Here is a 16708-nt window from a genome sequence, read left to right as displayed (position 1 = left end):
AGACTTATAGCCCTCCCCTCTCTCTGTATAGGAGGGGGCTTCATCCTTTGGTGGTTGTTAATGAACCTGCTTTTATGGGTCATTTAGATCCACTGGACCCAGTTAGACTGAGTCTTGAGTGGACTAGCTTTTAAGGGTGGGACTGAATAATATCCTATTCATTCAAAATATATAGTAATAACAAAATATAAATATATAAGATATTATAAAAATATTTATAAACAAATGTATAAATCCCAAAATATCTAAAGATATCATTTATCAAACAGTTGTGTAATTCACAATGCAGTTTTGTGGTATGGGAGCCTATTTTTTAGGAGACGGGGCTGTCATCAGACGGCTACAAGGCGACCAGTAAAGGTCCCCTCCCTACCTCATAGTATTAAAGTGCACTGCGCACTGCTTTTGGAATATGTCCGAAATCATTCATGCATTCTCTACTCCCTACTCACTATCCAGGGAGTTCTATGTAGAGGACTATATAGTGAGTTCATCAGCAAAATGAAAAAACACTTTCGGACACTAGTCAGGTCTTTTTCTCGGCGCCGTTAATTACGTCATTGCTGTCGCACAATTAAAATGTGCCAGATCAACATCTGCTGGTAGACCATCCATAATAAATACTGACGTATTTACTGATGTATTTTTGTGTGTGATAAATACATTTGTAAGCTATTTTGTTGAGTTGTCTCTGAAATGCTCTGAGTGAATTTAAGTTCCCCTTGGTAAGCAGTGATGCAGCGTTATGTCCAGGGCTTTTATTGTGAAAGGTCAGAATTAACATCTGTTGTGAATGTGAGGACTATAAGCGTATTTTCCAAAATTAATAAATACAAAGTACTTTGTGGCCGTTTGTGTTGTGATGCGCTGCTCTGCTAACATTAAATACATTATTTTCGCGCCACAACTCATGGATTTGTCTCAGTCGCGGTGCTCTCTTTCTTCTCGTCCGTCTGCCATTTTTCTTTCAGCACAACTACTTTTCACAATGTATTGTGGGATACTTTGAGTCGAATATATGGGGTATAATGATTCTCATTATACATTCGGACAGTACTACAAAATGGCAATCTCACTGTATAGTCCACGATATAGTGAGTGAGTGATTTTGTACACAGTCTTGATGTCTTATTATGTTAAGCTTTCAAACTCATAGAGGCATCACTCAAACTGAACTTCCTGAATTGTATTTTTTCTCCCTACCTGTACCTGTAGTAACATATCCACATTTTAGTAGTTCCTTGTGTTTTTGTGTCTGAACACCAGCTTCACTGGCACCACCAAGAACAATGAAAATTAAACATACAAAAATCAAAATATATCAAGAGCATATAGCATGTTTTTAAGCATGATTTCTTGTTTATCCTGCTATAATCCCCAAATTTTATCCCTAAGCACAAACAATATCACCCCAAAAACCACAAACGGTGGCCCCAATGCACACCAAACTGTGTTTGATGTCCCCATTCCAGACAAGTGGGCCTCCAAAGGACAATAAATCTGGATCTTTTGATCACAACATATGGGCCTCTAGCTGTCACAACTTTGACCACAAAAGTGAGCACCAGATACATCCACAGCCCCTTGAGGTGCATCCGGCACATTTCTCCTCCCGTATTGGAAATCAATGAGCAGCAAATTATTTATGGAAAATATACGCTGTGTTGAATTACTGTCGCTGGAGACCATGGGGGATTTATACAGGAGCCTGTGACCACACAAATCATGCACAGCCAGCACCTGCAAAGTGACAGGTGACTCACTCTGAGGCGCAGCAGATATGGATGTATGAGTCTGTGGGTGGTTGTCTGTGTATATAGAAATGCACAACTTCCATTTATAACTTAATTTCCTCTCCGAGGCCTAAACAATAACAAGAAAAAACTTGAGCAAAATCTATTACAATAGCCCTTTGTTTTCCATAAACTCTCCTGTGGCCACTGAAAGATGTGTTATCTTCCTCTGTTGACCCACTTAGGCCACTGTTGATATATGTATTGATTGCATCCGTGGTGGCTGTCACAACAGAGGGTCACGATAAGAAGGGATGAAATAGCCCAATCAAGGCAGCACATACAGTATCCTCGCTTGGAAATGAATAGCTAAGATGAATATGTTCAAAAGAACAACATGTTGATAAAGTTTAAATCAGGTCAAGGAAAACTTTTTTAAAGTGTGATTTAGAGGGTAACATCTACAGATGCAGAAAACACATTATAAATGTTCAGATAGTAGGTCAGAACTTGTGAGATACAAAGGTTAAGACAAGCAGGAGCACGGGCCAAAGGGCAGAGAGGCCTGCACAAGCTGATTTACGACAGGCAAGGTGGAGGGCGCAGGATGCCCTGCTCTCTGTGATCACAGCTTCCGTGTTGTCGTCCTTTTTTTTTTTTTTTCCCCGTTGGGACGCTTCCACCCCACAGGCCAAAACTGACAGATCCATATACTTTCTCCCCTCTCCTCTCAGCTCGCTCCCACCCACCCCTACCTTGCTCGGAACTACATTTATCATGTTCCCACATTATAAATCGCAATGGCTAAAGTGGGTCTGATAACTGTAGCATCACTGTCAAATGGTTGCTCCCCTAATCTGCCTGCCAGACAGCCCCACAGGCCTTTGGACCACCATGAATGTCCGCACTCTCCCTCTCCCTTAGCAGGGTACCACCGGGATACAGCGGGAACATTTGCGTGGCTACTAATTCAGCTTTTAGCATAACTGGCTCTCGCAGATTTGACACTTCACATGGTAAAATATGAACAGAGAGCCCCAAAAGCCCCCGCAGGACCCTGACAGGGCGTTACATTGTCAAAACAGAGTTTCTGCCGCTACACAATCATCATTTCCAATTTCCTTCAGTCAGTCAAGATTGAAGAGAAAGTGGAAACACAACAATTACCCTCCCCATCGTGGGAAATCTATGTGACAAGCGCATGGAAATGTTTGTTTAAACCTGCCAGGGAAATCAGTGTTTATTCAACACACATGAGTTGCAAAAGCATACTTTGACATAACTTTACTAATTTACAGCGGACTGGTGTCAGGGTAACTGCAAAATACAGCAAATAAATATGCTAATGAAAGCAGCTTTAGTTGCAATATTGAAAGTCTCTGTGTGCTAACCAAAGTATGAATCACATATTCTGTACTATTTTTCCAAAGTATGTTTAATGGATAGATAAGCAGGTTCTACACCCTTAAATTTAAAAAATGCATCCCTTGTGGCCACAACAAACTTCCACAATGCTAAAATGTACAGATATAAAAATAGTAAGGTAGCAAGTGTTGTCATTTACATGAATTATGAGTGTAAAGATCACTGGTTGAAGCCCTGACTACACAAACAGGATGTGTCATGGAGGACACATGGGGGTCTTCCAGCATGGGGAGCTTCCCCCTCACAGCTTCTGTAGGCAGATTTATCATCCAGAGGTTAAGGGTGGGACACCGGCAGAGGAGAGGGAGCTTCAGCGTCGGACGGGGGCGGCAAGCTACGAGCAGGCAAGTTTGCTTTTACGTGTTTTCTTTTCTTCCCCTTTGAAAAACAACGGAGGGAGGGGGGGGGTTTGCAGGTTGCTTACCGAGGGCCTAAGTCCATAAAGCTGTGAGGAGAGAGCTGCAGCCACATGTCTGAGGAGTAATGCGATCCCAAGGGGCTGACCACTGTTAACTTTTATTACTGTAAATACTCCCTGTTCGCTTCTGTCCTGTCTCACACAACCCCTGGCTACTTTTATGTGCGGCTTGTGTTTGATTAACCTCCGCGATACACTCAAGGCCCATTTGTACGCGCCCGGCGTAGACATAAACGGGCACAAAATGCACCGCCGTAAAGTAGGTATAAGCCTGTAGAGAGACGGACATAAATACGGTGTCAGGAAAGGTTACAAAAACATAAGTCCTGTATCAACAGAGTTCCATTTGTTTCATTGCTAACACTGTGATGTATACGTCTCTACAGAGCACACTGGGACAGAAAAAGGTTAATCACCTGTACATACACAAAAACCTGTAACATATAAAGAGACATACTGTACACAAGAATAAACACGCACATGCAACCACACTGGAAATAAAAGCCATTGGCTAATTGAAGGTTTAGCACAACAGAAGCTGTTCTGGAAGTTTATTTATGGAGAGTCTAGCAGGAGATGTACATACAGACAGACAGTCAGACAGACAGACAGGGCTGTGTGGGGGAGATCAGTGAGGTAGAGAGCCCTGATTGATAAACTCCCTATCTGGCTATTTACGATCTGGCTGCAGAAGAGGCAGGCTTCGCCAGACAGAAAAGCAATTAATCTGCAAACGAGCTGGGGAACAGCCGGCCTGAGCATTGGAGCCTCCTACCAGCGTCGCTCTGGAGGGGAGATAAGGCTGCAGACGGCTATTTATTGTACATTTTAATTAAGTGCTTGTTAACGCTAGTTATCTTAACAGTCACAAAATTACCGTTGTAATGCATTTAGTTTGAGGAAAAATGGAGAGGGCTGGAGCACTTTATGAAAGCTGGCACAGCTTGCCTTCATTTGAAATCACAGGATAAATTCAGAGGAGGCGGATGCCACAATGATCTAAGCTCAGGCACTAATGGTTATTTAATATGGCCATCAGCGGTCCCAAGTCCCCAGCATACGGCACTCGCACAATAGCCTCCAAACCCTCTTTAACACTTATTTGAGATGACAGGAAAAATGAAACCGTTTGTGCTTTCAATGGAAAAGCAATCATTGGTACATTATACTCCGCTTGCCCTATCATGCTAATGCCGGGTAAAAATGTCACCAAATGTATTTAAAGGGCTGATGGAGTGTTGCCGTTTGATTCCTGCTGCCTGCCTGATTAATAAAAACCTTCAATTTGTATGTAAATGCAACCTGGGGCTCATATCATCTGCACACCTGCACCTGGAGAAAAATAATAAACTCAAGTTTAATGTGGCAATTATGAGAGTTTATGGGGATTGTGGGGAAGAGGGGCGGCAGAGGAGAGGCTGGCTTGATGAGAGGGCTCTCAGAGGGGAGTGGGCCGACCCGGACCAGCCCGCTACAGGAATGACCTGATGCACAAATATAACCCCGGCTCGCAGAGCTTACCACAACATGTACGCCTCCACAGCGCAGGCTGGTAGTAGGGATTACGGCAGTTCACTGATGTTTTGTTCAAAACAGTTATTGCTTTGTTTTGCACTATTATCTGGTACTATATTGGACAAATATTGTAATTTAGTTACAAATTTAAATTGCAAAGCACAATAATACAAAATAATACTTTTGATTAGGGATGTCCATCGATTATAATATTTAATCGCGATTAATCACACATCTTTTATCTGTTCAAAATGTACCTTAAAAGGAGATTTGTCGAGTATTTAATACCTAAATATGCTTGCTTTATGCAAATGTATGTATGTATTTATTATTGAAAATACAAAACAATGACCAGAAACCCTCACAGGTACTGCATTTAGCATAAATAATATGCTCAAATCATAACATGGCAAATTCAAACCCAACAGGCAACAACAGCTGTCAGCGTGTCAGTGTGCTGACTTGACTATGACTTGCCCCAAACTGCATGTGATTATCATAAAGTGGGCATGCCTGTAAAGAGGAGACTCATGGGTACAGTACCCACAGAAGCCATTTTATTAATAAATCTTGAGGTCAGAGGTCAAGGGAGCCCTTTGAAAATGGCCATGACAGTTTTTTCTCACCAAAATTAATCGCAAGTTTGTTGCGTTTATTTAACCTCCTTCGCGACGAGCTAGTATGACATGATTGGTACCAATTTATTCCTTAGGTTTTCTAGTTTCGTATGATGAGTATCCAGTATATTCACTCTAGCTTTAAAACTGAGTCCTATACAACTTCCAGAAGATCAATAGAGTTAATGCGTTAAAGACATCAGTGGCGTTAAAACGAATTTGCATTAACGCGTTAGTATCGCGTTAACTTTGACAGCCGTACTTTTGATATATTGTTTCTTTAAATTTTCTGCTGGGTTCTGTACACAATATCCTCATGTCTGTATAGTCTTGTAAGTACTTGCATTGTGCTCTTGTCAACAGAATTATCACCATGTCACAACGCTTAGCATTTAAAAGAAACATGTCTGGGCCTATTATCATTCAGCATGTAAATGGTATTGACCTTACGTCAAGCTGGCCATACCCACTCTACCCCTGGTAATTGATTTGTGTATTGTGTTGTGCTTTTTTTCTTTTCTCTTACATTACACATTCTCAGCCTCACACCCTACTTCCTCAAAGAACAAAGTGAGAGTGTATTGACTAAATGTGAGAGGAGTAAAGATTACAGAGCAAAGATTAAAGGTGGGTCTACTGTTGACTGAGCTTGCCGGGGTGGCAGCATGCGGCTTTCACCCACACACTGGGACTTTGAAGCCGGCTCTATCCTCCCTCCTTCACCGGGGCTCGGTGCTAACGTGTCTCACCTTGCCCACTGTAACCTGTCAGGATCAGCACTCCTCAAGCGCAGGAAGACAGAGGAGAGGAGAGGACCTGCTGAATATTTTGACACAACCAACCCTCTTTGTTTCAGACAACTCAACGGAGATCGGACCAAAACAATAACAGTATTCACAAACTGATGCAACTATCAGTCAGACAGAGAAAGAAATCAGTGGCGATTTTAGGCTGTTTTTTGGGGTGCTTAAGCACACCTAAATTACATGTCAGCACCCCTAAAAATACTAAAATATCTAAGGAATTCATTGGTACCAACCATGTCATGCTAGCTTGCCAGGAAAGAGGCTAAATAACAATCCAAATTTAGGCAAAATTTTGGCGAGGAAAAACTGGCATGGCCATTTTCAAAGGAGTCCCTTGACCTCTGACCTCAAGATATGTGAATGAAAATTGGTTCTATGGGTACCCACGAGTCTCCCCTTTACAGACATGCCCACTTTATGATAATCACATACAGTTTGGGGCAAAAACCACGCAGTCTTTTGCACCCCAAAATTGCTGCAACAACTTATGAGAGAACAGAACATTGGAATGGCCATCATATACTTTCATCATCATGTTCTCAGCCCTTATACACTTTCACAATTTTTATATATATATATATATATATATATATGTATACATATATATATACATATATGTATATATATATATATATACTGCTGACCTGCTATCTCCCCTACAGACCTCCTGAATGTTCTGACAGAGAACGTTGGGTCGAATTGGTTGTTATTACCACAAATATACAGAAGGTTCTAACGGGATAACATTAATACAGGAAATTAAGTGTTTGATTCTCAAAATTTCCCCAGACCACCTACTTAATATGTCTCCGCCCAATGTTGAAACAAAACCTACACCTTTGACTGTACACGTCACATTTCTCATTAGGGGCTGAGCCCCCCTAAAGGTCTGATCCTACAGTAACCCCTGAAAGAAATGAACAAAAGGGGCTGAAATGATGTGCAAGGACTCTGCAGCATATTAAAACATTGACATCTATTAATTGCCCTTTCCATAGATGATTCGTAATTGCATTATAAACCCTGGTTTGGCAGCCCCAGCTTTGCAGTAGCCTCACTACTACTGAAGATGTGTGATACAACCCCACACAGCACACACAGGAAAATGACAAAGACCGTGCAAGAAAAGAAAGAAGGTGAATACAGTGATTTGGAAGAGTGTCAAAAACTTCTGTGGTCTGTATTATGTGGGTGAGTAGACTGGAGCGATGCGGTGAGACGGTGATAATAGTTATCTGCCGAGATGATCTGCTCGGGCATGATAATAGCGCTACAGTGGTGCGACTGTGAATCAGTACCTTGATAGAGCAGAAGATGTGGGCCCTTCTCTCTCAACTCGGCGTAGGAAAAAAAAAAATCCCCACCTGCCTAATGGCTTTAGACAGCAGCCATTCGGCCCTGCTAATCTTCCGTCTCTCTGAAAATAACTTTTTGTGCTGTATGAAGATTGGATTTTACAGATCACAACGGCAAGGCAATGCATTCACTCAGCTGTACTTCTCATGAGAAACGTATCGTGATCTCTAATAATATTCTGTATACGGCTTCAGCCAAGCGCTACCTTTAAATGCGATGCCGTATTAATATTAATATTTATGGACTGTGGAGGAGCGCGAGCCGTCTGAGGGGTACGGGCAGAACAAACTTCCATTAATTCCTATGGAGGGGAAAGTCCAAATTAATTCCTATTCACATTTTAATGCCTTTATGCTAATGCCGGTTCAGAGGGAAAGGACGGCGAACCCACAGGAGGAGGAGGGTTAAAGTTGACTTCTGCACCTGAGAAATCTCACTTCACACAGGGAAATTGGCTAAAAGAGCTTATATGGCAGCTACCATTTACAGGATTCACACACTGTATCAGGCCAATATTTGATTCCAAAGTACGCAAAGATTGCAGCTGTTCTTTAAGGTTTCTACATTACTACATACAGCTGATAATGTCTCAACACAATCTAAATATACATAAAACTTTCAACAGTTAAAGAATTATTACATTTTATTTCAACTTGGGTCTTATTTTGGCAGTTTTTGCCAATAATTCTCAATAAATTGCTGAGGTATGGGAACATGGCAAACGCATCCAAAGGGGCAAGACATGACACCAAAAGTAAGCACACATGAATGTGTATGTGTACAACTACACCAAGTATATTAGTATGGCAAATAGAGGTGTAAGAAAATATCGATACACTTGAGTATCACCATATTATGCTTTGTGATACTGTATTGACTCTCAAAAACAATATATTGATTTTTAATTACATGCAAAGATTTGTGGCAGACGGTTCATTTTGTGTTTTTGTTTAAATCCCTCGACTGCTAGACAACAGGGTTGTAATCTATCTTCAACCAAAGCAACGCGTTCTCATCCCAACTCGTCATTTACTGACGCTTTGTCAGACCCCTCTGCGTCACTCTTTTCGGGCCCAGTAAACACATGCTTAATTATGTGAAGTAAACAAAAACACTTGCTTAGGTTAAGGCAATCAAACCACTATAGTTAGGTTTAGGAAAGAACTACATCTTTGGGCTTAAAACTACTGCGTTTGTACAGTGAAAATAACAGCTGACTGCAACGTGACGTATGGGACACGAACAGAGGTCCCCTGGTTGAAAGCCCTTGTGTTCGTTGGATCCATCCACCTCTCCTCCTCCACACTTCCGGAGCACTTTCCCTGAGCTTTTAATATTGACCGCCGATGGGTTTATATTGTAGTTAATAGAAAGCCCAGTGCGTCTCATACCGAAAGGGTCGGTATTTGACGCCCTGGGAATGAGAACAGGCTGGCCATAGAGAATGAAGGCTTACATAATATGGTGAATACAATGGAGCCTCGTTTTTATACTATGACAGTTTTGCTAAAATTAGATATAAAAAAATAGCAATATATCGCTTTGCCTGCAGTATCACAATACATCGCAATAAATTGAATCGTAATCCCTGTATCATGATACGTACCGTATCGCCAGATTCTTCTTACCAATACACAGCCCTAAATGGTAAACCTGGGAGCTTGTTTCAAACCTGATTGACCACTCGTCTGTCTTGCTTCTTATGACTCTTTTATAATGTCGCTGCATTCCCAGATCTCAGCAGTTAACTGGATGAGTACTAGCAAAAAGTATAGAAGCAAAAAGAAGAAACTCCTGTGTTTGTTTGACAACAGCCGCTGCTGCCATTTTGGACTGAAAACGCTTATTATATTTATAATATTTTATTGTTCAACACAGGCCATTTCGATCGAATATGACAATACAATAGAAATAATTTTGTTTTATTTTTGTACGGCACTTTTTAGACGGATGTTTTACTGGCATCCGGTAGTCGCTTTCAGTCCAAAATGGCTGAAGCATAGCTTTTTTGCTGGGCGCTGATGTTGCAATGGAACAAACAATTGACTTTCACTTCTTGGCAATATACGTTCTTTGGTACTATGTTGTTATTACCAACAGCAATGGTGGCCAAAACTATAAAAATAAGATTGGAAATACCCTTTAAGTTGGAATGAACCTATCCTAACAAATGATGCGTTATCACCAAAACACACATCCAAAGCAGAAACAATTGCTAGACCACATCTGCCTCGATCTTCATCTGATCAGGAATTCCAAGTGAACTCCCCTCTGTCCCCACGGGGAAAATCCAAATCTATCCGTTCTGGTTTGTCTGGACTGGTTAATGTGGTGCTGAGCTGAGGCAAACACAAATAGATTGCACTGGTTTTGTTTGTGCCCCCCCCCCTCCACCCCACTGTGTTACAGCTGTTATCATTACATATTTACTTGGAGGACAAGCGCGTGCTCCCTCCAGATAGGCCCCTATCAGTACATGTCTATGTTGTGACACCTGGAGGGTAATTGTCATTAATTGCACTCATTTGGGCGGCAGGTCAGGGCAAGTGAAGCGCAGGTGTTTGGGACGAAACATGATTATTCCCATCCAAAGAACGGGAGGCTGGGAAAAGAATGATTTTGCCATTGCGGAAGGCCCCGCACATAACGACTGTCCATTTTTCTGGTTTTATCACGCATTAGTGGGTAATTGGGGCTCAAAAAAAAAAAAGTGGGAAGAATGTCATCATCATTATTCCCTCCTTTACTCCATTTCCTCCATTCAGAGAGGAGATGGAGCACTCTATCAGTTTAGAACGGGCAAATCTAAAACGCTAAGATGACTGCAGTGACTGGACAATCAAAGCAGCAGCCGCTTAACTGTTATACAACACATCACACCAATGGGGGGGCGACAGTTCCCGTACCAAATTGTCTATTAGAAATGAGATTTTAATAACATGACATTCCACTATTGACTTGTATCCAATGTCATCATTTGGAAAAAGTAATTTTCTCTGAAAAAAAACACCCAATAAACAAACAAAAAGCTTTTAATCTAGAAGAATCACCTCTCCTGGAGGGAGGTGTTACCAAAATGGCACCCAAGTGGATCTTAAGAGAGACATTGGTGTCAGCAGAATTTATGAGACCCATATCCATGGTTCAAATGAGTTTAATTGAAAAGCGAAGACCTTAAAACACCAGTCCTTTATCTCCTAGCCATTCATCTGTTTGACTCTATCATTATCGGATTACCTTGTTATCAAGCTATATCATGACTCAGCTGCTCAGTATGTAAAGCAATTACCAGACATCGTGTTCGTGTCTGCATGCCCAATCAGTACGCATTAAAAGCTAATCTCTCCATTGACTGCAGTTGTATTGAAGCGCACAACATATATTTTTCACAGTGTTCTTCTTCTTCTACACTTCGAAGTTCAGTCTTTCCTCCCCTGCTGTTGCCGTTCATCTGCATTTACCCTGAGACTGACATGAGTGTGACACTGACGCACACTCCTTAGGCTGTGATGTTTTCTTTTTTTCTTAAGATGAAAACAACAAAAGAGCCATTTAAGACTCAAAACTACAACTGAGCCTGTCACTGTGAGTGCGTGTCAGTGTGTGTGTGTGTGTACCCCACATGGGCGGAGTGCAGACACCAGGCGCAAACATCCTCAATCTGTCCTAATAGCACAGCAGTATACAAAGCGCAGACTTCAAATATAACAACCAAGCAACATTCCCTCATAAAAACACTGTTTACCGTCGCTATGATAATTTACCCAGTAACATGTGCCCTCCACAAGAGCAAACACCAAGGGATGCCAATGCGTGTGTGTGTGTTGGCTGACAAAAATACACAGCAGCAGCTGGGCCCCATGTTTGCAGGCCTGCCCTCCATACTCCGTAACTCGACGTGGAGGTACACTGTGACTTCGAGACTAGTTAGTGAGAGGAGGAGACCGAGGGTGGGCCTGAACTTGTGTATGCAGGTGTTTGCGACAAATGAGATGTTAATCACCTCCTTCGGCATAGATTTTCCACCCAAACGTATGCCTTTTTGACTAACAGTGTTGCTGTTTATTGTAAGATTCCAATGTATTTTTCAGATGCAAGGATTTGGCTTAAATAGCCATATAAACTGGATAATCTTTGCTCTATATTTAGAAAATTGAACAGAACAAAAATAGATTATTTTGTCTTGTAAAATACAGAACAACTAACAGCAGGGTTTTACATTACCCATGGCCCATCAAAAGAGTTACTCTGTAGCAACCAAATATCCACTGTAGGTGGCCCTCTGTGGCCACCAAGTTTTATCAGGTCTCTTGAAAATGAGACTGTCTCAATGAGATTACGGTGTATGTGTGTCCTAACTGAATGCAACGCGAGAAAACAACAGCAACAAAATCAGTTTGATTGCATTGTTTTCTATTTGAGTGTCCTAACTGGCCGCGAGTGACGCAATACTGCAGCGCGACTGATCTTTTGTCAGACGTCTTGTTTCTATTTATTCCTGTCGATCGCTTTGAAAGTGCTGCATTGGACAAGGAGCGGCTCATTCATGAAGTTGAATTGAGGACATGAATGCTTTCCTGTCGTACAGGAGTATAAGTATAAGATTTCACTTTGCTAGGCCTAATATATATTTTAAATAACGTCCGACTTTGATTCTCACAAAGCATCATTTTGGTCACATGAGGTTAGCACGGGTTACCATGGTTACATGTCTCCAACCAGCAAAGAGGCTCTCAGGAAGTGACAACGTAAATTACAGCTCAGTGCATCCGAAAAGATACATACTACTGTTTATTCACACAAAAGTATGTTAAACAATAGTACACTTATTGAGTATGTAGTGAATAGTATGAGACTTCGGACAAAGCCTGTATCTTTTGTAGTGTGTGCACTAAGAGACTGTGAGAGAACAAAGAACTTGTGTTTTCAATTTAAATAAATAACAAGGCAAAAGTGAGCATAGCTCACATACCCCCGCTTACTGCTTGACCCCTGCTAAAGTAGGGCCAATGGTTTTGCCCTTTTGGAAAAATGTCAAAGACTTAAAGCACCCTGGACTTCTAACCCCCAAAAGGCACAACTAGACCACACTGTCAACCATCATACCAATTTTGAGGTTCCTAAGTTAAAGAGTTTCCAAGTTCTGCTACGGAAATGAAAATTAAGTGGGAAACAAATCACAGTTTTTGGCCAAAATTTCAAAGATTTTGGGCACCCTGGCCTTCTTACTCCAAAAAGGCACAATTAAACCACACTGTTAACCTTCATACCAAATTTGAAATTCCTTAGTTTAATAGTTTTCGAGTTCTGCTCCGGAAACGAAAGTGACACGCGGACGGACGGAAGCACGGAAGGATGGACACGCGGAGCGCTATATATCCCTGACTATGTTGTCGTTGTACATATTTTCATTCTGTTAATGTCACTGTTAAGGAAGGCTGTGCTAAGTTGCGTTAATTTGCCTTTTCTATATTGTTTTTAGATACGTTTACATTTGGGCCACCAAAAATGCACTTTGGCTACCACATTTAGGGGCTGCGGTGCCAGTGCTTAAAAATATGAGTGTCTATCCCTGCAACACCATCAACATTTATATTGTACAGATGATGTGATGATCTATTCTAGGTCAGCCTGACATAAAAAAAACAAAAAACTCAAAACCCCCAAATAAGAGTTTTGCTCTCATGCCAGATATCATTGTGTCTGAGTAGATGTCACATAAGCCATACCCCATTTGTGTCCAATACCTGCTGCACATCTCCCTTCTGTCCACCTGAGCTGTGGAGACTAATAAGGGGGGACCTGAGGCTGGTAGTGCCAGAGCCCGCTTGCCAAAGCCTCAGAGAAAGACAGATGGCATGTGGAAATCAATAACCTCACACAACATCACCCATTTTGTGAACAAATGAATCTGCTTTGACAGTGTGTGTATGAGCGATCGGGTGACCTGCTCTCTTCCTATCTGAACATCCTCCCCTCCCCTCCCCAAGCGCACTGTTATTTATGGCAGTTGGGCCCTGCGCTCCTGTGTGCTTTGATGTTTAATTCAAGGACCCACAACCAGGCAGGGAGGAGAGCGTGGGTGTGTTGGGAACTCACCGGGGCTCAGGAGCTCAGGAACTCTGATTTCCTACAAATATTCCCCGTGTTGCTCGTACTGGTCTCTGTCTCTGTGACTGCTGAGGAGTCACTCCATACAGGGCCGGCATCTGTGGGGAAGATTGTGGATTGTTAGTTACATTGACCAGACTGAGGTCAATACCATCAAAACTTTTTAATGCATCTTGTGAGCATGACATTCTTGGAGGTGTTCTTGATCAACACAGTCTCACGGCTTTCATGATAGTGAAATAGTCACGAAATTTAAACTATTTGATTTATGTACATAGACACAAATTTCCCCTTTTTTGTCACTTTCAACAACATATTTTTTGTGCTTTTTCCTATGAATGTCGAGATACATGTGACGCATCAATTTCCACTCCATTCTTTTCAACAAAAAACTACTTAGTAAGTGTTAGAAATAGATCAACTTGGTTAGGTTTAGGCAACAAAACTACTTAGTTAGGTTTAGGAAAAGATCGACTTGGTTAGGTTTAGGCAAAAAAAACTACTGAGTTAGGTTTAGGAAAAGATCACGGTTTGGGTTTAAATAACACCGGAAGTGCCATAACTTAAGTACGGAAGTTACGTGACAAAAACTACTTAGTTAGGTTTAGGAAAAGATTGGGGTTTGGCTTAAAATAACTCTGTGAGTGCCTTAACTTAAGCACGGAAGTCACGTGATAAATAAATCAACTTTGACTACTGGTTTCACACGGTACACGCACACCGGTCTCCTGGCTGAAAGTCTTTCCACCTCCCATCCACCCCAACCTCCTCCCTATGCAATGTTTGCCACTCTTAATACATTGCGGTTCACAATTAGGCAAATTACATTCAAACTGATTTCGTGCTGAACATCACGAAAAAAAAATTTAAATTTGTGTCTATGTACACAAATCAGTACATTCAATTTCATGACTATTTCACGAACTGCTGTACGACTGGGCTGTCCTGAGACACCCTCACCCTAAGGCAGCTTGTGGTCGGTTTTAACTCCAATCAAAGCCCAGTATTGTCTCCTTTTCATCCAACAGCAATGCTTTACTGTCAGACCTTTAGTATCCCCCACCACACTCTCACTACCCCTAACCTCCACTACATCTTTCTCTCTCTCTCTCTCACACCCGCTTTATCTCTCCTTCTCACTCTCTCTTTCTCCTTACCGGACGCTCTCTGAGATTTATTCCAGCCAAGAGCAGCTCCAGCGAGGGGCTGGTGTTAGCAATTTATGGTTTAATAAGACTTACATAAGTCTTGCAGGTGTGCTTTACGTCCCCCACCCGAGCCCATTTGGAGGATTTATGGAAGGCCTTTGGATTGCTGGCTGATTTAGAAGTCCTCTTTCCTGTCTCTGGCCTGTCCGGGCCACCACACACTCCCCTAGACGTCTAGCCTGACCGGCCAAATGTTCGTCAGACTAGGGGTCTGGCCGGGGACGCGCCTGCCAAAGTAACACAGACACCTCAGTAAAAACCATGTCTGGGCCGAGTACAGGTGTGTGATATACTGTTCATAAACCCAGGTAATGGCGCATTGGTGTTGGCCACCTTGTTAATGTAAGCGCTGAGATACAAATCAGAGTGACATATAGGCTAGACTGGAGGTGTCCCACTGGATACGCCTATAGCAATGATTTTTAAATCAGAATAGGTATCAAAAGCCACATTCAATTCTGATACATGTGGCCATTGTTAGGCAGAGGAGAATGGTTTCGCCGTCTTGGCTGGCCCCACTAACCTCCACCATTGTAGGAACACACAGGGGCACTCGCAACTGCACAATGACACACAAGCTACACCACAGCACAGTGAAAAGGGGCCTGAACGGAAATAAGTGTTGCCAAATATGAGTTATTGTGATGAGGTAGTGCTCAGCTGTTAGTTTTTAATATGCCAGCTCAGAACAGGGCCTTAATCAGAAACAACATCCTCTTCGGTGTCCCATAGCTGATTCCAACAAGCACTTGAACAGTGTTGTTTGAAAGCCAGGCTGATGAAAAATGGTGCAATCTCCGTCCCTACTGTTGACTGGTAATTGCTCATCTGGGTAGATGCTAATTGACAATGACCTTTGACCCTCCCTGTCTTTTTATTTATGTAATCTCACAGGGTGGTCCCAAAGATTGCAAAAAAAATTGTATTGGCTCTCACGCAGGGGAAAAAAATGTAAATTAGTTTCAGGCTAGAAATTGCCGTGACCGTTTTATACACGCTTTCATACAGACATAAGTTGTTTTTGAGGGAAAGATATTTCTGTTATGTTCAGAAACTACTTCTAGGTGGGCATGAAATGGGTAATCAGAATGAGTTCTGTCGCCCGAGCTTCTTGAATATCACAACACAATGACTTTTTGTCGATTTCAAGGCGGCGATATAATAACCACATATGAAGCCATCAATAATACACGAAGCCATTTAACTGTAAACAGCCAAAGTACACAGAGGCAATCCCTGAGCGACGGAGAAAGATTGTTAGGCACTAGCCGACTGGCAGGTGGATGAGATGTGGTGTGCCAGCGTTTCCACTGGGTGAGCGTGTGTGTGTGTGTTTGTCAGGGTGGAGGGCTAGAGTCGGGGAAAAAGTCTGTCCCGCCTGGTGAATGGATGGATAGGGACGACGCTTGGCACACACAAACACACACACAGGACACTCCACCAGTCAGGTTCCGCCATCAGCGCCACCAGGGACCCGCCATTCTCATGCAACAATGCAAAAAAAGCTCATTACCATCCT

General features: G+C 42.2%; 1 long non-coding RNA gene across 2 annotated transcripts in view; it reads right to left on the bottom strand.

Moving 5' to 3' along the window:
- Positions 1-16708, bottom strand: part of LOC119479853 — a 128030-nt gene that overhangs the window by 63370 nt on the left and 47952 nt on the right. For both annotated transcript variants that reach the window (XR_005204765.1, XR_005204766.1), the window contains exons 3-4: positions 15223-15416; positions 13970-14079 (exon numbers count right to left, since the gene is read on the bottom strand). This is a non-coding gene — a long non-coding RNA (uncharacterized LOC119479853). The remainder of the gene's footprint in view (positions 1-13969; positions 14080-15222; positions 15417-16708) is intronic.

This window comes from Sebastes umbrosus, chromosome 2 (genome assembly GCF_015220745.1).
Source record: "Sebastes umbrosus isolate fSebUmb1 chromosome 2, fSebUmb1.pri, whole genome shotgun sequence".
NCBI classification, from domain to species: domain Eukaryota; kingdom Metazoa; phylum Chordata; class Actinopteri; order Perciformes; family Sebastidae; genus Sebastes; species Sebastes umbrosus.
Note: the sequence above shows the minus strand (reverse complement) of the source record. Positions and strands in the feature narration are given on the sequence as shown.